The 24,171-nt window shown below is 36.9% G+C and overlaps 2 protein-coding genes across 3 annotated transcripts in view; one reads left to right on the top strand and one right to left on the bottom strand.

The window, feature by feature from the left end:
- Positions 1-24,171, bottom strand: part of LOC106095965 (mucin-2) — a 316,849-nt gene that overhangs the window by 140,845 nt on the left and 151,833 nt on the right. For both annotated transcript variants that reach the window (XM_013263431.2, XM_059368100.1), the window contains exon 4: positions 9,739-9,798. The gene's annotated coding sequence lies outside the window, so the exon portion shown is untranslated. The remainder of the gene's footprint in view (positions 1-9,738; positions 9,799-24,171) is intronic.
- Positions 1-24,171, top strand: part of LOC106095964 (sushi, von Willebrand factor type A, EGF and pentraxin domain-containing protein 1) — a 126,318-nt gene that overhangs the window by 1,791 nt on the left and 100,356 nt on the right. The gene's annotated exons all lie outside the window — the stretch shown is intronic.

Below are 24,171 nucleotides of genomic sequence, written 5' to 3'. Positions count from 1 at the left end.
CTTTCTTTATAAAAATCCGCAATTACCTTTTGGGCAACCCAATATTTAGAGCAGTGTTGGGCACATGTGCTAGTGTGTGTACATCTGACCGCCACTGATTAAAAGTCTAATGGCCTTCTAAGCGAAATCGCAGAAATCGCCCCACGTGCGACCTGATGGCGTTTCGTGTATGCACCAATTTGGTGAGAGTAATGTCATGGCACTGGATATATTCAAGGCTTTTGATAGGGTCTGACACGGTGCACTTCTAACAATACTTGTCGTATTTGGTGCCGGTAATGACTTCCACCGATTTATATCGAGTTTTCTGGATAATCGCGCTATTCGAGTTGTTGTAGATGGATTCTCTTCTAATGAATACAAATTGACCGGGGTCAAATGAGTAGATTTTTAGGCACGCAGAGTAGATTTTTAGGCACGCAAGACGCATTGCGGTTTGTTGTCTCACAAACGATTTGCTGGCTCTTTACTATCGTCAAAAACTGTCGACGGCATGGATATTGATCCGTCAAACGCTCATGATGTTCTGGGTATGAGAATACAATGTAATTCCCTTCGGGCACAACATGTATTCGAAGTGTCGAAAGAAGCATCTAAGTGATTGGGCTTTCTTAAGCGGTGCAAGAACTACTTAATTTTTGATCTTCTTAATATCTATACTACCAACAACAACGCATTTATGAGCCGGTGCTCCGAGGTCATCCCTGAAGCTACTCGGCCGTGCCCAGAGGAGGGTGATAGTGTTGATAGGGGACAGTACGGTATCCAACTCTATTGTTCCACTTGAACACCGCCGCAAAGTGGTTTGCGTTGCACTGTTCTATTATTACTTTCATGGTGTGTGTTCCACTGATATTCGCCTTCTTATTCCTGACGTAAGGATGTTCGTTAGAAATACGAGTCTTTCCAAAAATTCACCCCCGTTTGTGATTGATTGGTCAGTTGACCGAACAGTGTACTACAGAGATAATTCAAATATCTTTCTCACCTACTACGGCATCTAAAAATTCAAAACCAATGTCAATAATTACCACCTCCTTTTTCTCTCCTTCCATTCCTAACTTTTCTTCCGCCAACACAATGCATTTGCATATATAGGGAACATCCCCTGCGTGCTGGTGAAATGAAACAAATAAAAGCGAGCCATGTTGGGAACCCATTACCAAGGATTCTGCTAAAAATGTATACAAAATAAATTTAGTTGAAGGGCATAATTTTATTCTACATACCAAACTTCTGTCAAACCAGTAAAAATTTAAGTTTCTAGGAACCAAAAAATGTTGATCGAGAGACCGGTTTACATGGTTGGAAGTCATAACTGAACACTACATGCACAATTTCAGCCAAATCGGACAAAAATTGCGACTTACAGTTGTTCAAGAAGTCAAATCGGGAGATCGGTTTATAGGGGAGCTATATCTGGTTACACACAGATTTGATCCGTATTTCGCACAGCTGTTGAAAGTCATAACAGAACCCCACATACAAAATTTCGGCCAAATCGGACAAAAATTGCGGCTTTCAGGTGCCCAAGAAATTAAATTGGGAGATCGGTTTATACGGAAGCTATATCTAAATCTGATCCGATATGGCCCATTTGTAATCCCAAGCGATCTACAAAACGGCTAGCATTATGCGTTCGACCGCTATCGTGATTTTGACAGACGGACGGACGGACATGGCTAGATCGCCTCAGAACGTCGAGACGATCAAGAATATATATACTTTATGGGGTCTTAGACGAATATTTCGAGGTGTTACAAACGAAATGACTACAATAGATTTGTATACCCAATGCTATGGTGGTAGGTATAACAAGTAAAAGCGTTCTAAGTTCGGCCGGGCCGAATCTTATATACCCTCCACCATGGATCGCATTTGTCGAGTTCGTTTTCCCGGCATCTCTTCTTGGGCAAAAAATGATATAAGAAAAGATTTGCTCTGCTATTAGAGCGATATCACGATATGGTCCGGTTTGGACCACAATTAAATTATATATTGAAGACCTGTGTAATATGTCAGCCAATTCGAATAAGAATTGCGCCCCTTTGGGGATCGATTTATATGGGGCTATTGACCGATTCAGACCATATTAAACACGTATGTTGATGCTCATGAGAGGATCCGTCGTACAAAATTTCAGGCAAATCGGATAATTATTGCGACCTCTAGAGGCTCAAGAAGTCAAGATCCCAGATCGGTTAATATGGCAACTATATCAGGTTATTAACCAATTTGAACCTTATTTGACACAGTTGTTGATAGTAAGAATAAAATACGTCATGCAAAATTTGAGCCAAATCGGTTAGGAATTGCGCCCTCTAGAAGCTCAACAAGTCAAGTCCCCAGATCTGTTTATATGGCAGCTATATCAGGTTATGAACCGATTTGAACCATACTTAGCACAGTTGTTGTATATTATAACAAAATACTACGTGCAAAAATTCATTCCAATCGGATATGAATTGCGCCTCCATAGGCTCAAGAAGTCAAGACCCAAGATCGGTTTATTTGGCAGCTATATTAGGTTATAGACCGATTTGAACCATACTTGGCACAGTTGTTGAATATCATAACAAAACACGTCGTGCAAAATTTCATTCCAATCGGGTAAGAATTGCGCCCTCTAAAGGCTCAAGAAATAAAGTCCCCAGATCTGTTTATATGACAGCCATATCATACCATTATGAACCGATTTAAACCATACCTGGCGCATTTGTTGGATATCATAACAAAATACTTCGTGCAAAATTTCATTCCAATCGGGTAAGAATTGCGCCCTCTAAAAGCTCAAGTAATCAAGACCCAAGATCGGTTTATATGGCAGCTATATGAAAACATGGACCGATATGGCCCATTTACAATACCAACCGACCTACACTAATAAGAAGTATTTGGGCAAAATTTCAAGCGGCTAGCTTTACTCCTTCGGAAGTTAGCGTGCTTTCGACAGACAGACGGACGGACGGACGGACGGACAGACGGACGGACGGACGGACGGACAGACGGACGGACATGGCTAGATCGACATAAAATGTCGCGACGATCAAGAATATATAAACTTTATGGGATCTCAGACGAATATTTCGAATAGTTACAAACAGAATGACGAAATTAGTATACCCCCCCATCCTATGGTGGAGGGTATAAAAAAGTGCAACAGCACTGCACCATATTAATGTTCAGGCAGTACAATCGGGAGATGAGTTTATATGATAGCTATATCAGGTTATGGAGCGATTCAGAGCATACTTGGCCCTTATGTTGGTGTAAGAGAAGTCATTGTGCATATATCATCCAAAATGGAATAAGAACTGCGCCCTCTAGGAGCTCAAGAGATATAATTGGGAGAACGATTTAAATGGGAGGAATATCAGGTTATGAACTTATTTAGATCATATTTGTCATGAATAATCCGGCTCAAGAAGTCAAGTCAAAGGACCTCTTAATATGGGAGCTATATCCAAATCTGAGCCGACATAGTGCATTTGCAGATCCCAACGACCTGTATCAATAAGAAGTACCTGTGAAAAATTAAGAACGGCTAGCTTTACGTGTTCGACCGCTATCATGATTTCCACAGACATGGCAAGATTGATTTAGAATATTAACACGATCAATAATATACGTTTATACTTTATAGGATCGCAGATCAATATTTCGAAGAGTTAAAAACGGAATGACTTTATCAGTATATCCTACGGCGGTTGGTACAGAAAGGGGATGAGGAGAAAAGCACAAAACAAAAACCCCAAATAATTACAATCAGAAATTGAAAACGAATGTCAATAAAAAAATACTACTCCCACTTTTCCCCTCTAATTCCTAAAAATATATTCCCCAACACAATACACTGCATTTATAAGAGGCATTCCTTGAGTGCTGATTGAAAAAATTCCAAGCCACTTAATGTAGACTATTGGCTCATGCTCTCATTCAATTAAGAGCAATTCGTGTAAACAAAATGTCCTGGGCTAGGTGTGGTACCCTCAGCGTAGAGATACATTTCCGTGAAAAACAGCTCCCCATGGCACATAATTCTTCGTGGGGCTTATATAGCTTTCCATCACGACGCATCGCAAGCACCCACCAGAACAGAAGAATGCCATCGTTTGTGGAACGATGGGTATCCGACTCCCTCAGTCTAAGGGCGATCGTCATTCATACAAATAGGTACACTTCTTTTTGCTCCATACATTTCAGGAAATAGGTTCAACTTAAAAATTCCCAAAAGTATATTTGACGAGTCGGAACCAAGTTCCACACACTTCAAAACCCCCAAATAGAGATGTATCACGACAAGGACAATATGCAACCTAAGCAAAAGCCACTAGAAAATATAGTACTGAAGCCACCTTGTTGCAGTGCTTAGCACGAACGCCTGGTTTCAAATTCCGGCGTAAACATTAGAAAAATGTTCAGCCGGGGTTATCCCCTTACTGATGATGGCTACATTTGTGAGGTATTCTGCCATATTAAAACTTCTCTACCAAATGGGGACGCTATGCGGCCCCCCGTTTACACTCGGTATAAAACAAGGGGCCCCTTGGGCACTACTCTTTTCTCCAGAGATCGGAATTGACGAGGTACCTTGTACCTTCTCAATAATTATGCGGGGAGTATTTGGGCGGAGATCAAAATATTTTCTCTATTTAAGGTATTTTTGTAGATCTTGCAAAGACTCAATTATTTTAAAAATTTAAAAATTCCACTAATCTATTGTAAATTGAACATACCAACTTTTAAACAAAATATTAATGAATCATTTGTGGTGATTTTCATTCAATTATTTAGATTTTACGTAGTTGGCCCCCACTTATCGGCATATCTCTAGACGTCACTGCGTGTGGGTTGTTACGTTACATATTCGCATGTCGAAAGCAAATTATTGCCAAAAAGTTTATCAAATTAATATCGTACATCAAAAACTTCAAAAATCAAACGGAAGTATTAATTTTGTTTCGCAACATTTGTTGTTACAAAAATAATAAAACCGCAACGCTTGAAAGGAAAAAACAAAATGATTCATAAGTCTAGGAATGACCATAACAAAAAAATAATAAATAAATAATAATTAAGAATTATGGTGGTATTATTTATAGTTCATTCTCAATGATTTTAGCCATAAAATAAGAAAAAATTCGAAAGTTTCTTGTGAGGTAGAATTAGTTTATAATAATAGGTTTATATTTTGCCTAGGTGCTAAATGGCTAATATGTTTTAAAGGGCAGCCCTTTAGAAAAAAGGGGAGATGCCATAATCGCGCCTATGGTACATTAAAAACAATTTTGCCTTCATTGACCTTCATGGTTGCTTGATTTTTTTAGAGTGTGTGACCCGAAGAAGTTGCGCTTGTATTCATACACAAGCCACAACTACTCATTTTACAAAACACATTTAGCCATATTATATTTGGATTAAAGAAGAACATACATTAAGGTGGGTACTAACTAAAATTGAAACTTATATGATTATAACAGTATGTTCTATGAGTATTGAGGACATTTTCATGTGTTTGCAAAAAAAATAAAAACAAGTAGAAACGTGTTAAGCTTGGCCGAACTTTGGATACCCACCACCATGGATATAATATCATCCTATTTTATTATAACTCCACTACCACATCCATAGTTATATCGAAATAGGGGCTGGTCTGGATCATATTTGATTCAGGTTGCGATAACTCTCATACAAGTCATAGTTGCTGCGAAATCAGGGAGCAAATAGGCTTTTTATGGGATTAAGACTCTAAATTGGCTGCTTTATCTAAGTATAATCCGTTCTAAACCACATTTGGGTCGGATATCGGGAGGCATAAAACAACTCACTATTGCATTTTTCGACGAAATCGAGTAATAAATAAGGCTTTTATGTTCTTCAGACCCTTAAGCGGCAGATTGGTCTACATGTCAGCTATACCTAAATATTGTCCGATCTGAACCATATTTAGGTCAAATGTCGGAAGGCTTAAAACAGCTCACTATTTTAAATTTCAGCGAAATAGGTTAAGGAATGCAGCATTTAGGGGCTTCAGACCCTTAACCGGCAGATCGGTCTATATGGCAGCTTTATCTAAATAAAGTCCAATCTGAATCATATTTCGGTCGAATATCGGGAGGCTTAAAAAAGCTCACTATTTAAAATGTCAGCGTAATCGGGAAGTAATAAAAGTTTTTATGGGCTTCGGAACCTTAAATGACAGATATAGCAGCTATATTCAAATGTGGTTCTATTTGGCCCGTTCAAGAACTTAACCTGCGTGCAGCAAAAGGACGTATCTGTGCCATATTTTTAAGCTTAATATCTAAATTTGTGAAGGCTGCAGCGTGATAACAACAGACGCGCGGACATCGTTAAATCTCCTTAGAATTTTAGGACGATCCGAAATATATATACTTTGTTAGGTCGAAAATGGATATTTCGATGTGTTGGAAACTGAGTGACTAAATGAATATACCCCCTATCCTATGGTGGTGGGTATAATAAAAGTAAACAAGAAAGAAGTAATAAGTAAAAGCGTGTTCGGCCGGGCTAAATCTTATATACCCTCCATCATGCATCTCATTTGTCGAGTTCTTTTCCCGGTATCTCTTCTTAGGCAAAAAAGATAAAAGAAAAGAATTGCTCTACTATTAGTGCGATATTAATTTATGCTCCACAATTAAATTATATGTTGGGGACCTTTGCAAAATTTCAGCCAATTCGAATAAGAATTGCTCCCTTTGGGGGCTCAAGAAGTAAAATAGAGAGATCGATTTATATGGGAGCTGTATCAGGCCATAGACCGATTCAGACCATAATAAACACGTATATTGATGGTCCTGAGAGGATCCGTCGTACGAAATTTCAGACAAATCGGATAATAATTGCTACCTCTAGAGGCTCAAGAAATCAAGATCCCAGATCGGTTTACATGGCAGCTATATCAGGTTATAGACTAATTTGAGCCATATTTGGCACAGATGTAGGAAATCATGACAAAACACGTTATGCAATAAACTTTATAGACTTTGTGGATGACGTCGAGAAAAGCGGTGTACAAAATTTTGGGAAGATTGGTTAATAAATGCGCTTGCAGTAGCTCTAGGAGTGAAAATCGGGCGATATACATACATGAGAGCTATATATAATTCTGAAACGATTTCTATGAAATTCATATGTAATGTCGAGAGTCATAAGAAAATCTTTACTGCCAAATTTCAAGAGAATCGGTTAACAAATGACCATATTATTGCATTATTTCTGCAAATCGGACGAATATATTGGGCTGTCTAAAAAGTAATTGCGGATTTTTTAAAAGAAAGTAAATGCATTTTTAATAAAACTTAGAATGAACTTTAATCAAATATATAATTGCTATTTTGTTCGATAACCTTTTGCCATCTTCCTGGCAAATTTAGTATTCCACGCTCATAGAACTTCTGGCCTTTATCTGCAAAAAACTGAACCAAGTGCGATTTTATAGTCTCATCATTGCCGAAAGTTTTACCATTTAAGGAGTTCTGCAAAGATCGAAATAAATGGTAGACTGATGGTGCAAGGTCAGGGCTATATGGTGGATGCATCAAAAGTTCCCAGCCAAGCTCACTCATTTTTTGGCGAGTGATCAAAGATGTGTGCGGTCTAGCGTTGTCCTGGTGGAATATGACACCTTTACGATTGACCAATTCTGGTCGCTTCTCCTTGATGGCTGTATTCAATTTGTCCAATTGTTGACAGTAAACATCCGAATTAATCGTTTGGTTCCTTGGAAGCAGCTCAAAATATACCACACCCTTCCAATCCCACCAAACCGACAGCATAACCTTCTTGTGGTGGATATCAGCCTTTGAAGTGATTTGAGCTGGTTCACCATGCTTGGACCATGATTGTTTTCGACTAACGTTGTTGTAAACAATCCATTTCTCATCTCCAGTTATGATTCGTTTTAAAAACGGATCGAATTCATTGCGTTTAAGGTGCATATCACAAGCGTTGATTCGGTTTGTTAAATGAATTTCTTTCAATACATGTGGTACCCATATTAAAATTGACGCCAAACAAACAAATGTAAACAAAATTTCGCGCACTTTTTTTCTAAAGCAAGCTAAAAGTAACAGCTGATAACTGACAGAAGAAAGAATGCAATTACAGAGTCACAAGCCGTTGAAAAAATTTGTCAACGCCGACTATATTACTACTATATTACCGACAGTTACTTTTTGGGCAACCCAATATATATGGGAGCTATATCCAAATCTGATCCGATTTTTTTTCAATTCGGCTTCGTCTCTAGGACGAAAATATGCCTGTACCAAATTTTAAGACGATCGGATGAAAATTGCGACCTGTACTTTGTACACAAATTAACATGGATAGACAGTAGGACAGACAGACGGACGGACATAGCTAAATCGAATCGGAAAGTGATTCTGAGTCGATCGGTATACTTATCAATGTCTATCTCTCTTCTTTCTGGGTGTTACAATCAAATTCACTAAGTTATAATACCCTGTACCGCAGTAGTGGTGTTAGGTTAGATAAGGTTAGGTTGAAAAGAATGTGCAGATATTAATCCGCCCCATGCCACTGTCGACATACACCTAAGCCAATAATCGGCTTGTTGTGCGCTCTAAAAACTATAAAGTAACCTCTATAAAGAAAATTTTAAGTTAGGAATACTTACAAAATCCTTAATTGTTTTCAATACCACTCCCCAAAGTTGGTTCATGTCTGATATTGTGTCTCCACCTAAGTACCAGTATCTGTTGAACGCGAAAGCCTGGCAATGACAAAGGAAATGCTCCAACATCTCATCATCTTCCCCGCATGCCCTACACATGCTATCACTTGCCGTACCGATTTTTCATAAGTGAGCTCGTTATGATACCAATAGCTATACTGACCTACTTCTTGCTTCCTTTCAGTAATAGCCTCGTCTTTTCACGATCTGGATCTCCCCATAGGATTTTCACCATCCTACCGACCGTTTCGCTGTTCCACGATGTTGCATGCGCATTTGTCGCCCTCTCCCTTAACTCGGTCCAATTTTTTTTACATTTTCTTATAAAAATTTAAAAAATTTTTGTTTGCTAAATTTCCTCTTTACGAAGACACCTTAAGTTACAGAAATCTGTTCAAACGGAAATGTGTTTTATGTGTTTGTTTTCTGTAAAGAAGTCGCAGACAAAGCAATAGAAATATACAAAAAAAATGCTTGTGTATAAATAACCATGATTTACTTTGACTAAGCTCTAAATTTGTACCATAATAAGCGTGAACAAATTATGCGGTGAAGTATGCATGGGAAAGCAACGCCCAATTATAAACAAAATATGTGGATATACTTGACACATAAAATTAAAAATTTATGATGAATTCTTCTTTTGTTGGCAAAATAGAGGGGGGCATGTAAAACAAAGACTTAAGAAACAAAATGTGTTAAAGGGCAAATTACCTTGTTGGGTGGAAAACATATAACCCACTTAAGCCCAGAACACTGAAGGTGGCCAAAGAAATGGCTAGCAATGGCATTGTTGTTTTATGAAAATACACATATTCTTTATTTTTCTCGTAGTGTAGTATGTAAGCTTTATGAGGTGCAGTTGAACAGAGATTGCCTAACGTTTGGGATATCACATTACAATTTTAGCGCTTGATTGCTTGAAGAAACCCAACTCCCCATATTGTGAAATGTCTTTTCTTTTTATCATTAAGAATTTAATTGGCTGCATGCTTCATAAATATAGGATTACTTACCGCAATTGGCTTCACTTAATAAGGGAGTTGAAGAAAAGCATTTCCCTGTTGTTGCGAATGCTGCAATAGAGGTTGTAAAAGTGTGTTAATCATAAATGATAGAAATTATTTGTATATAAAACAAAAAAATTATAATTGGTATATAATTTGGTGGGAGGAATTTTTATGATGACTTCATTATTGAATTATTTTTTATACGCCACAGTTTCAATCGATATGAGAAAAATGTTGCTAAATTTGTACAATTGTGCAATTTATGGCATTGCGTTATGTGAAAATATTTTTGTTATGATTTTAATTGGCGTTGGCGCCAATTGTCTCTTTTCCTTTTATGTGTTTACAATCGCAAAAATAAAAATTTACAAATAAAGACATATAAAAATCTTACCAATATGTGAAAATTAAGCGGTCATAAACATTTTTATGGAGAAATGCAATACGAAACTGGTTGCAGCAACGTCAATGATTTTATATACATTACTGAAACTAGTTAATAATTATAAACGAAATTTCGATGAAAGGCAATAAGGAAGATTTTTCAAATAGTTTCCCAATTGATTTGTAAATGAAATGAAGTAATATCAAATGCATTTAATTGCAACGAGGTGATTTTTAAATAAAAACAATTAAATGTGCTTATACACATACAAAAATGGAAAAAAACAAATGGCCGTTGACGATTTTTTGTTACAAACCTACTCGAAAGTTGCAGGCGAAGTTCTATTTTAATAAACACAATAACAATATTTTAATAAATAAACTAATATTCAAAATTTTTTTCATTTTCAAGTTTTTTGCCTGTTAGGGCGAAGATCATTAAATTTCACAATTTCTGTTTGTTTCTCTTTCGAGACGAGCTCAATGATCGGAGATTTCCTTGTAAATGGAAAAGAAAAGCCAGAGATCGCAACACACACCAACTACTATGGGACGTGTTTCATCTTTGGTTAGAAGACTTTTCAACAATATTAGGTGTTGCATTTGAATCGTATTTATTGCGAAAAAACCTCTCTGACACAAATACTACATTAACCACGCTCAACAACACTGTCTATTAGCTGTACTTTTCCCAATGCATACGTTTTTATGTAATGACAGAATTTTTGTCAGCGACAATTACACTATTTCCATGGTGAACATGATTCAGTGCATTTATTGGAAAGTTGTATTGATGTTTTTTTTCCGACTTAAATGACATCTTTCCACCAAGAACATAAGAATTTGATTAAAATCTTATACATATATATGCTAAAAGTCAAGTTTTTCGGTAATTCAGATAATTTTTCAAGAAATGAGAATCTACAGTAGAACTTGTTCTGTTTACCTGTGCGGGACATACACACAGCAGATGTTCAATAGCCTCTTCTTCCTCGACATCCTGACTGCTTCCAGAGAAGTCGTTTCATGCAACCTTCAATCTGTCAGCATGTTTACCTATCAGACAGTGACCTGTCATGACAGACACAAAGACTGAGACGCCTGTTCTAGCCAGTGACAGCAAAGCGGAGGACCTCTTCAAGTCTAGATAGGGCAACAAAATTTGTCATTCGTTGCCCTTCGTTGTGATTTAGCTCGCATATCTCTAGAGATTCCAGTTCCGCTGGAATGTGTAAGGAGTTCCTAGTCTTGCAAGTTTGTCTGCTCTACAACTCCCTGGGATATCTCTGTGGCCAGACATCTAGAATATGTGAACTATTAATCGTTAAGCCATTTCTTTGAGAAATGTGCTACAGTCAAGGGCGGGTTTTGAATTTTAGAAATAAGAAATATGTCTCCCAGAGATTTATGCGCTGCCTGGCTGTCTGAGAAGACATTGGTGACATTCGCCGTTATGACATTATATCTTAGTCATTCTAGCACTTCTTTAATTGCAAGGATTTCCGGGTAACTTTCTCGATATGACCAGTGCAAGTTCTTCAAAGTACACCCTTAAGGCATCTAAATAGAAGATACTATATGGAGGCTATTAAAAAGCTGCTCACGCAATGTACGTGAACATCGTGCAATGTATCGAGGATAACACAGTGTCCGCAGGCGCCGCAGGAGCAAACGAAAGCTCCTTTAGCCTCACAGCAGTAGTTGCACCAATTTGTATAGCCACAATGTCCAGAGGCATTTGGCATAGCAATAATTCAGTGCATCATATGGTATAGTCCTCAGTGCGGCTGTGATGCACAAAAAATACATCCTTTGGGTTCTGCTGAGAATTGAACAGTAAGTGGACTTTTAAAGCGCCATCCACCAGGCCGCAACACCAAATAGCTTTATAGGTCAGACAACTGCAGTACTCGTATATACCCTGTGCATGGGTATATGTACCCAGTGCAGTTTAGACCCCCAACTATTGCCAATGGCTCTCTTGCAGGTATATATGGCAGAAGTTGCCTTTCTTGTCCTTTAAAATATGTTACATTTGTAGTTAAATATTCTGTTCAGCAAACAACCCAGGTATTTTGCGCTTTCAGTAAATGGAAAATTTGCTCCTCCCAAGCATACAAATCTTAATAGTGGCACCTGCCGCTTTGGCATAATCCTGCATGGCTCTTAACCCCGGATGTACAAAATGCGTCTAACAACGCCTCCACTCATGACCGAAGCTTACATGAGTACCAATTCGATCCCACGTTGTTTGGACGTGAACTCCTCTAAGTTAGAAGCGTAGCACAATCTAAAACTCGTTCTGATATATAGGTCCTGGCACCCGGTTGATTACATGCTTCACCACACCGAGCATCGAAATGCCCCTGCTGCGATTTCAGGTTTTAACCACAGCCACCACGTTACTCCCAACTGGGGCCTCACCTTAGTAAGGCTGGAACCGAAGTTCCGGGGGTTCCTGACTCCCGTGGACCCAGATTTAGGACTCTGGTCCACGTAGTCCAACTACTTCCAGTTGAACTCCAAACAGTTCCGGATTGGTCACCAAGTGGGATGATGCAAACACCATCCCGTACCAACACCTCATACAGAACCAACAGGAATCAAGTGTTGATTTGCATGGTTTTCACACGGTGTCGCTGCTATTCCTTCACAAGGAATAACAGAATGTATCAGACTATATTTAGATATAGCTGCCGTATAGGCCGATCTGCCGATTTGGGGTCTTAAGCCTATAAAAGCCGCATTTATTACCCGATTTCGCTAGAGTTTGAAATAATTCGTTGTTTTAGCCTCCCAACATCCGACCCAAATGTGGTCTAGACCGTTTATATTTACATATAACTGTCATATAGAACGATCCGCTGGTTTAGGGTCTCAAGCCCACGAAAGCCGCATTTATTACCCGATTTTACGGAAATTTGAAATAATAAGTTGTTACCATACTTCATTCGACCAGAATAACTCTTATACGGCATGCGACTATTCTTTTCTCCCCATGTGACAACTTTCCTTGTTTACGTATCCATTTATCCTGAAATGAGCCTTATCGATAATAACGAGCATAAAAAGGTCGTACCAAGCGATAGACATATGCCAAAAACACGTATTTTGATCATGAATTTCAAGGATTTGCAGTCGTTGTTTGTGAGTTTCTCCATGATGAAATGGCAGAGTAAACTGAACACTTTTAACATTCGCAGATGACGGCTTGGACACAATGATCAACCATTGCTGTCACCCCGAAATCTTTACCCATATAAATTCATCCTTTATATTATTGATAGTCTAAAATTGAAAATAGATCTATCGAAGTCTTTCGATTAAGTAACTTGACCATATTAAAGGAGCAATAATTACCCAATTTCTATGAAATGGAAAAATGTGAGTTATATTGGGCCCATGATATTTCCGCTCAGGTAGCAGAGTTGTTAGCATGCTCCAATAATCAGTTCGAGGGTAATGGGTTCGTTTCCCACCAGAGGCCTGGTCTGTCGCTACTTTAGTATCACAACGGACTAAAATTGTCTATGTGAGTTTGTTTAGATAAATAGTTTGATACCTTTGTCTGACCTAGCCATCCCTTTTTCTGACCTAGCCAATATGGTGCATATGAGTTTATGTTTGGCTGAAGCTGGCCTATGACCTATCTGCCGATTTTTTCTCCTATTTCGCCGAAATTAAGACAAACGACTTGCAACAGGTTCCCTGATAACCGAATATGGTCTTGAGCGGACCATGTGCAGATATAGCTGTCATCTAGACCAATTTGCTGACTTAATCGTCTAAGCCCATAGACGATTTTGATTTTTCTCAAATTTGAAAAAAAAAAACGTATATAAAGTCGCTCGACAACCGAAGAGGAAATAAACCAAAATGGATCATATTTCGATTTTACCGATTTTCCTATTTATCGCCTTAGCACATAAAGGGCACGTTTCCGATTCCGACCAAACTTGGAACAGAGAGTGGCATGAGATCCTTTGACATCAGTACCGAGTATGGTTAAGATCGGATTATACAGCTAATAAGCCAATTAGAATCATCTCCGTATTCAGGGTTTAGGGCAATATAAGTCGCATTTATCATTGGTGGTTGTTGAAATTTGAATCACAATTTTGTTGAATGAGCTCCACATTGGACCCTGTTCGGATATATGTGCCATGTAGACCGAGTTCCCGATTTAAAATTCTGAGCCTCCAACATACGCATTTTTCACTCGAAAAAACTTTTTGGGTTTACACATTTTAATGAAATTTCGATTAAATGGATATCCATAATCCAAAGTTCGAGATTAAAGCATTTTTGTTTTTTTATGTTAAAGATTCACATGTACAATATTTCATTATATTGAAATATTTCTCAATTTCACCAAAAATGCAACTTTATGTGTAGGAATAAAAATTTTCTTCGACGAGCCTTTTTTTGACTAAACAAAAGTGGCATAAAATTTCAAAATCTTACGAAAGATTTTATTCGAATTCAAAATCTCAAATAATTTTCAATTTTTTTACCAAATTTTCATTAAACACCTAAATTTCCAAGAATTCTAAAAAAACAAATTGCTAAATTTTTTTTTATAAATTTTCAAATGAATTTTTTGTAAAAGTTAATTTTGTTTAATTCTCTAAAAGCTATTGTAAAACACTTGAAAACGATGAGTAATAAAACGTTTGAGATATTTTATGGTGAAACTGACATTCTCAAACATTCGCAAAATATTTGTCTATAAATCAATCAATGACATACCACCAGTCAATATGTGAATCAGAAGCTCTTTATTTGACACCTTTCTTTAAGATGAAAAGAAAAAGTCTTAATAGGTAAACAATTGGTTAAATGCTTATTGTAATAAACGAAATACTTCCATAAAGGGTTGATTCGGCTACGGCCCACACTAAACGCTAAAGAAAAAAAAACGAAAGACTTAAGCTACAAACCTGTTGTCACTCTAAATATTTGTAAATTCATTTTGTTAAACACAATCACACACACGCACCTACCATTAAAATATACTTTCGAATAATTATCGAAAATGTACTACAATGCCGACAATACCACACTTTATTTGCCATCTAAAGCAAAAGTAGTTCATCGAGTTTTCGCTTTCGTTTGTAATAAATATCAATGCAATATCATTTGGGTTTTTTTATTTATTTTTTGATTGAATCTTAAACAAATTGAAAAACAAAAACCGTTATTATAAAGTTGCAAACAAAAGCATTGCAATGACAAGGAACAAAACAGGTTAAACCACAAAAACGGCAGTGAACGTAAATCCTTTTTGCGGACTTGTTTGATATGGTGGAAGTGAATAGTAGCAATTGCAATGGAAGTGCAGTGCTGATTCACTATTGGCATGGGAAAATATTATTGAATGAAGCAATCATGATTTTGTATAGTTTTCATGATTTTGATTAAATCTAAGGTATTAGTTACAGAGCAGTGCTTATTGGATAATTCGTTTTTTTTCTTTTTTTTATACTAGTTTTTTACTTGTTTTTACCATCCGGAGCATATGAATTATTATTACCAGAAATGGCAAATAGTTTAAAGTGTTGAAAAATAATACTAAGTAGAGTAACAGTGGTTAAATTGGGATATTTTTAACGCAATGTTATGCCTCTTTGTTGAAATATCATTCTCCATTTGGTATTACATTCGACATTTTTGGTATTCCTCTGCTGCGTGTAGAGGCAACTTTACATCCAAATGACTGAAGTTAGGCCCTGTTGCCTTATTGTTCATCTGCTGGGTAACGTTATTCCGTCTAGGCGGCAAATATTTCATACGATCAGTTCTGTGGTATCCTTATCGGCTCGTAAGCGTATAGCAGCAGATAGCAGAATTGCTCTTTTCATATTCCACAAACCACTTTTTTGTGCAATTTTGACCGAAATTTGTTTTGTGTGTTGCGATTTGCGAAGGCAATTGTGTTTCGATTTTCATTTAATACCCTCCACCGAAGGATGGGGGTATATTCATTTTGTCATTCCGCTTGCAACACATCGAAATATCCAACTCCGTCCCTATAAAGCACATATATTCTTGATCGTCATAAAAATCTAAGACGATCTAGCCATGTCCGAACGTCTGTCGGTTCAAATCACGCTACAGTTTTTAAAAATAGAGATATTGAGCTGCAACTTTGCACAGATTCCTTTTTGCCCTTAAGCAGGTTAAGTTCAATGATGGGCTATATCGAACTATATCTTGATATTGCCCGCCATATAGACCGATCCGCCGATTTAGAGTATTAGGCCCATAAAAGCCATTATCCGATTTCGCTGAAATTTAGAACAGTGAGTTGTGTTAGGCCAGTCGATATCCTTCTGCAATTTGATATAGCGATCGGACCGATCTCTTGATTTATAGTCTTGAGCTCATATGACGCATATATATTCTTGATCGTCGGAAAAAATCTAGGACGATCTAGCCATGTCCGTTCGTCTGTCTGTCGAAAGCACGCTAACTTTCGAAGGTGTAAAGCTAGCCGCTTGAAATTTTGCACAGATGCTTCTTATTAGTGTAGTTCGGTTGGGATTGTAAATGGGCCATATCGGTACATGTTTTGATATAGCTGCCATATAAACCGATCTTGGGTCTTGACTTCTTGAGCCTTTACTGGGCTCAATTCTTATCCGATTGAAATGAAATTTTGCACGACGTGTTTTGTTATGATATCCAAAAACTGTGCCAAGTATGGCTTAAATAGGTCTATAACCTGATATAGCTGCCATATAAACCGATCTTGGGTCTTGACTTCTTGAGCCACTAGAGGGTGCAATTCTTATCCGATTGAAATGAAATTGTACACGACGTGTTTCGCTATGATATCCAACAACTGTGCCAAATATGGTTCAAATCGGTCCATAACCTGATATAGCTGACATATAAACCGAACTGGGTACTTGACTTCTTGAGCTTCTAGTGTGCGTAATTCCTATCCAATTTGGCTGAAATTTTGCACGACGTATTTTATTATGATTTTCAATAACTGTGCTAAATAAGGTTCAAATCGGTCCATAACCTGATATAGCTGCCATATAAACCGATCTGGGATCTTGACTTCTTGAGCCTCTAGAGGTCGCCATTATTATCCGATTTACTTGAAATTTTGTACGACGGATCTTCTCATGACCATCAACATACGTGTTTAATATGGTCTGAATCGGTCTATAGCCTGATACAGCTCCCATATAAATCGATCTCTCTATTTTACTTCTTGAGCCCCCAAAGGGCGCAATTCTTATTCGAATTGGCTGGCATTTTACCCAGTTCTCCAACATATCATTTAATTGTGGTCCGAACTGGACCATATCTTGATATCGCTCTAAAAGTAGAGCAAATCTTTTCTTTTTCCTTTTTTTGCCTAAGAAGAGATACCGGGTAAAGAACTCGACAAATGCGATTCATGTTGGAGGGTATATAAGATTCGGCCCGGCCGAACTTAGCACACTTTTACTTGTTTTCACTTCACTCGTTTGCTTGGCACGTTTCTACAGACTTTAGGGTTTGCCATATTTTTCCCTCCGCTAGCATTTTTGCAACTACACTTTAAATTTTTCTAAAATATTTCTTTCAAACCCACTGTTCACATTAATTTCTCAACTCAAAATTCATAAACTGCCAAAAAATTTGCAATCGTGCAAGTGACTAAACATGTTTGTCTGCATACGCTTTTGGCCAAAAATACATGTATGACTGACTGACTCTATGTGACTGATGGTCTTTCCAAGTGGCCTCTTGTTACCGGCTTTTGAATTGCATTTGTCATTATGGTGAGCTGTTGTCCCTTTCTTGCTTTTAGCAAAAATGAAAATAAAAGTTTTTTTTTTTAAAGATAAATTATACAAAGACTCTCAAAGCGTTAAACAACAACAGCAACAACAATAATTAACTGTTAATAGCCTGTGGTTATGAAATAATACCAGATAGAGAAGAAGATTTTGATATATCTTGAAAACAAGTTTTACTTTTGACTGTAACTTCACTGGGAGGTAGGTAGAGACACTGACATTTTCAATGAGTGATATCACAAAAAGCTATATGCTAATTTTTTTAAAACACTTCAAACTATAGATATCTTTGGAAAAGAGATTAATTAATTCAGTAGCTTTGTTTTTTCTATACAAAAAGAGAACTATTCATACTAAAATATATATATAAAAGAGATACAATGATTTAATTTTATTCCTAAGCTTCTATTGTATTATAAAATGTGAAAAGAATATATGAAAGTAGTTTAAAAATAATTTTAATAATAAGAAAACTATCAGCGAAGAAAGTTTTAATGTCATCTGGGTTGAGGAATTCCATACATATGACCTCATTTCCAATTCAAAGATGTATGGAATTTTTATAAAAACAAACGGGCCAAATTCGAACAAATCTGACATTTGATATCCAACACCACATTGGGTATGCAGGCTAAGTCGTCGAAATTAAAGTTTGCTTTAATTTGAAATGAGGAATTTGGATCAATAATCATATACATTGTGGGAGACTTAGAGGAAATCGCTGTGCAATTTGAGAAGATCGGTTGATAAAGGCGCTTGCAAAGGCTCTGGATGTGAAAATCAAAAGATACATAATAGATACATGGGAGCTTTATCTAAATCTTCTTCGATTTCTATGTAATTCGCCAGTGATATCAAGAGTTACAGGAGAAACTTTCTACCAAACTTTTGTGAGGATCGGTCAATTACAAATGACGAAATTAGTGCATTATTAGTCAAAATCGAATGTATATATATATAAGCTATAAGTAAATATAAGTCGACTTTGACCAAAATCGGCACACAAAGTAGAAGTCATGAAAGAAGGCGTTGCGCTAAATTTGAATTAAGTTCTACAAGTGAAAATTAGGTTATACATAGATATGGGAGTTATATCTAAATCTGAATCGATTTCTATGAAATTCAACAGCAATGTTGGTATACATAAGAGAATCCGTCCTTCGTGAGAATCGGTTTACAAATGGCCACATTATAGCAATATTAGTGCAACTTGGACGAATATATAAATGGGACCGATATTCAAATCCGAACCGATTTTTACAGTTTCAATATGCCTTGCTGTGCGCCAAGAATATGTCTATACCAACCTTGTACACAGATAAACATGGGCAGACAGTCAGGCAGATAGACTGACAACCAGGCGGATATAGGTTAGGTTATGTTTAAGTGGTAGTCTGCCATTGACTCACATAGACGTTTTCGTCCATTGTGATACCACATGAACAGAAGAAGGAAGATGCCTTCTAGTTCCTACCGTTGAACCATCCAGATCGCTTTAATAAGCCCAGTAACTTGCGAATGTTCACATCCGCTAAATCAGACAGATTCTCAAAGAAATGAGAACCTAAAGTGGAACTCCTTCTAACTGCTAGTGCGGGACACACACATAGAAGGTGTTCTATAGTCTCTTCTTCTTCGATGTCCTAACAGCTTCTGCAAAAGTCGTTGCTGGCAATAATACGAAAACGTATTAAAGAACCGATTTCTACCAATTTTAAAAGGTTTCATCTTAAAGTCAAAACAAGTAAAAACGCTGTTATGTTGGGTCGAGCCGAATATTGTATAACATCCATCTTTGATCGCAACAACATCAAGCAACAGCCAAATCGATAAGAATTGCGCTGTCTAGAGGCTTAGGAAATAAAATCAGGAGGTCGAAAAATATGTGAGTCTTATCAGTTTATAGACTGGTTCAGACCATACTTTGGAAAAATGTTGGAAGAAATTATGCATAATTGAACCAAATTCGTATAGGAATTGCTCCCCCAAAAAGGCTCAAAAAATGCAAACGGAAGATCGGTTTATATGGGTTCTATACATGGTTATGGACCGATTTGGTCTATACTTGATAAAAAATAGATTTGTAAAATTTTAGCCAAATTGGATGAGAATCGCGCCGCCTAGAGGCTTAAGAAATCCACACGGGAGATCGTTTTATATGGGGCTTTATAAAGAAATATTCCGATATAGATGGCGATCATAAATATATAATTATATAAATAATTGTATTGTTAAGAAGCGAGAGCAAAGTGAAAAAAAGAAATGTCGGAGCGGAGCGGTAAAAAGGTACTCGCTTCGGATCACTGCTTATAATTCCCCGTACCACAATAGTGGTACAGGGAATTATAAAAGGGAATTATATAGAATAGCTATAAGTGTTGAAATAGGCAAATAAGCCATTATTGCAGATATTTCGGATGGATTCTTTTGTATACCCTCCACCATATGATGGGAGTATACTAAGTTCGTCATTCCGTTTGTAATACTCCGAAATATGCGTCTAATATCCATGTTCGTCCGTCCATCTGTCTGTCGAAAGCACGCTAAGTTTCGAAGGAGTAAAGCTAGACGCATGAAATTTTGCACAAATACTTCTTATTAGTGTAGGTCGGTTGGGATTGTAAATGGGCCAATGTTTTGTTATGGCTGCCATATAAACCAAACTCGGGTCTTGATATCATGAGATTCTAGAGGGCGCAATTCTTATCCGATTTGGTTGAAATTTTGCATATGGTGTTTTGGTATCACTTCCAACAACTGTGCCAAGTATGGTTCAAATTGGTGGATAACCAGGATAAATCGATCTCCTGATTAGATGTCTTGAGCTTCTAGAGAGCCCAATTACTTTTCAATTTGGCTGAAATTCGCACATATCGTTTTGGTATGACTTCCAAGAACTGTGCCAAGTATGGTTCAAATCGGTTGATAACCTGAAAAAGCTGGCATATAATTCGATCTGCCAATTTGACTTTCTGAGAAAATATTTTTGGTCTGCTATCCCTTTTCTTCCGTCGGGGCATGGGCATAAATAGGGCTGAAGGTGAAAAATTTGAATTGTATGCGGATTGTGACTAGCAACTAATACACCGCAGTAAAGATTTAGGCAAGGTGTTTCAGTCTCCGACATCCCACAAATTCACAGCCCAATTCATGTCTCATATTATGGGAAAGTTCGTTACCGCTTGGTGTTGTTGTGACGCCATTCCCGGTCCATCGCATTTCCTGTAAGGGTCGGTATTCTATTCTGCTTTCGGAATAGTCGCGAAAATTTTTAACTGCTTCGCGCTCGAATTTTGACAACAATACAATGTTTTTTATTTTTATACCAAAGCACGATTTTTTTATCTGCCCTTATTGTTTTCTCTATTTAATTTATTTTGGAGCAAATAAATAAAGAAAAACTGACCATTGAAAACAATAAAACAAACAAACATAATGGCGGCAATGGTTTCAAGGGTTGCCACTAGATTCTTTTTGCCATTTTCTTCACTAAAAGTAGAGTACTACTTTTCCGCCTATTTTTTGCCAACGTTTTTATACCCTGCACTACTACTGTGGTTCACACTCAGAACCACTTTCTGATTTGATTTAGCTATGTCTGTCAGTCTGTACGTCTGTCTGTCCATCAGTCAGTCCGTCTGTCTGCCTGTCCATGTTAATTTATGCAAAACTACATGTCCCAATTTTATGCGATCGTCTTCAAATTTTGCACATACATTGTTTGGCGTAGGAACAAATTTGGCAGGAAGGATTTTCTTACGACTCTCGATAATACTGGTGAATTTCATAAAAATTGGTTCAGATTTAGATATATGTGCCGTTTATGTATTGGGTTGCCCAAAAAGTAATTGCGGATTTTTTAAATGATAGTAAATGCATTTTTAATTAAACTTAGAATGAACTTTAATCAAATATACTTTTTTTCTAAAGCAAGCTATAGAGTCACAAGCTGTGAAAAAATTTGTCAACGCCGACTATATGAAAAATCCGCAATTACTTTTTGGGCAACCCAATATATCGCCCGATTTTCACGTCCTGCGCCACTGCAACCTCATTTATTGACCAATCTTGCCAACATTTTGTACAACGCTTTCCTCGACAACAATCACATTATTTTATAAGTTTGGTCTATTGCCGTTCAGATTAAGATGTAGCTCCCATATATATGTTTATCTGATTTTGGAAAATCTTGCAATAAAGTGCTCGTTTGTTAACCAATTCTCTCGAAATTTGGTAGAAAGGATTTTCATATGACTCCCGACATTGCTGGTAAATTTCTTAATCGGTCCAGATTTAGAAGTTTGGTCAAATCCGTACAGATTTAGATGTAGCTCCCATATATATGTCAGTCAGATTTTGGGTAATTTACAATAATGTTTTCATTTGTCAACCGCAGTTATTACAGTTTGAAAACATTTGCATTGCTCGAAATTGCATACGGGTTGTTTAATAATCCATCTCAAAACATCCGCCGAGGTCCAACAAAATTGATTCAGAATAAGATATAGCTCCCACTTTGTACTAATAGGGTAGGTGTAGAGTTATATAAAGTTGGCACCGCTCGACTTTTGCCTTTCCTTACTGGTTTTGTACGGAGTTTGACAACATTCCGCTCGAAAAGCCGATCAGAATACTCTGCTTAAGGACGTAATATCTGCTTTGTAGGTCTTCAACACCTCAGCCAGTGCGTATTCTTTACCGTCTCTATAAAGAGTCTGAACATTCAAGATGCAGATTCTCAATATCTTGTCATTTTGAATTGTTACTCTCTGAACCGTTATTATATCAGATTTCAAAAATTAACGAATTTCAGCTCTCTGTATTTTTCATAAGTAATTTTAAGCAATTTACTATAATTAACTACTCTTGCCAGTAAATGGTGTGCAAAATTGAAATTACGAAATGGGCGTATAACCACAAATTTTTTGAATTGCACATATTGAAATAAAGTAAAAGTTAATATGAACGTCAAAAACACATACCTTCAGCTTTTGCAATTCATAAACATTATGGGGTCAATAGACCCAAATGGGGAGAGTGTTTGGCAACTAACTTTTGTTTGTTTAGTCTTATATGGACATGTAATATGCAAAATCATCGCACAACAATCAATAATTTTAATATCTATGCAACAAAATAAAAAAAAAGGTTTAGCATTAATGTCTCTTATAGAGATCTCTACGATGTATAAAGATATGATCAACAAATAATGAAGGTTTTGCGAAAATGGAATTTCCTTACGACAACATGAATCAGCATGATAGTACTGGTGTCTTATTTGTGGACAAATAAAACCTAAAATTTTTTTTGAGAAGCACGAGCGGTCGGTTTATTTGTTTTATGTAAGTAAACCTTTCATTTGTGAATTTTTTTTGTTATACCGAGCACCAAAGAATGGGGTATATTCATTTTGTCATAGCGTTTGCAACACATCGCAATACATATTGATTTTCGGCCCTATAAAATATATATATATATATATATATATATATATATATATATATATATATATATATATATATTGTTGATCCTCGTTAAAATCTAAGACGAGGTAGCTATGCTCGTCTGTCCGTCTCCTTGACGAAATCACGCTACAATCTTTAAAAATGAAGATTTTCAACTGATTTTTGCACAGATCCATTCTTGTCCACAAACAGGTTAAGTTCGAAGATGGGTTATATCGGACTAAATCTTGATATAGCCCCCATATAGACCATACTCTCAATTTAGGGTCTTAGGATGATAAAAGCTGTATTAATAATCCGATTCTTCTGAAATTTGGCGTAATGATTAGTCTTAAGATCCCCGACATCCATGTAGAATTTAGTTCAGATTGGTGTGCACCTTAATATAGCCACCATCTATACCGATGCCTCGATTTAAGGTCTTAAGTGGTATTTACTACCCGATTTCATTTAAAATTTATGGTCTTAATCGGTCTGTATCTTAATTAAGAACCAATATGGACCGATCTCCCGATATATGACTTTGGGATCGTAAAAGCTGCATTTATTACCCAATTTTGCTGAAATTTGACACAATAATTTGGCCAAATATGGTTAAAATCGGTATATATCTTAATATAGCGCCATATAGGCAGATCTCCCATAGTAAGGTCTCAGGCAAATTACAGCCGCATTCATTTCCCGATTTTCTAAAATGTAGACTTCTTTATTATTTGATTTTGCTGAAATTTTAAGAGTTTGGTCCAGATCGGACCAAATATCGGCAAAGTTGCTAGAGGTTCAACACCGTG

Source organism: Stomoxys calcitrans, chromosome 4, assembly GCF_963082655.1.
Source record: "Stomoxys calcitrans chromosome 4, idStoCalc2.1, whole genome shotgun sequence".
In the NCBI taxonomy this organism is placed as follows: domain Eukaryota; kingdom Metazoa; phylum Arthropoda; class Insecta; order Diptera; family Muscidae; genus Stomoxys; species Stomoxys calcitrans.
This window is presented reverse-complemented; position numbering and strand designations above follow the sequence as displayed.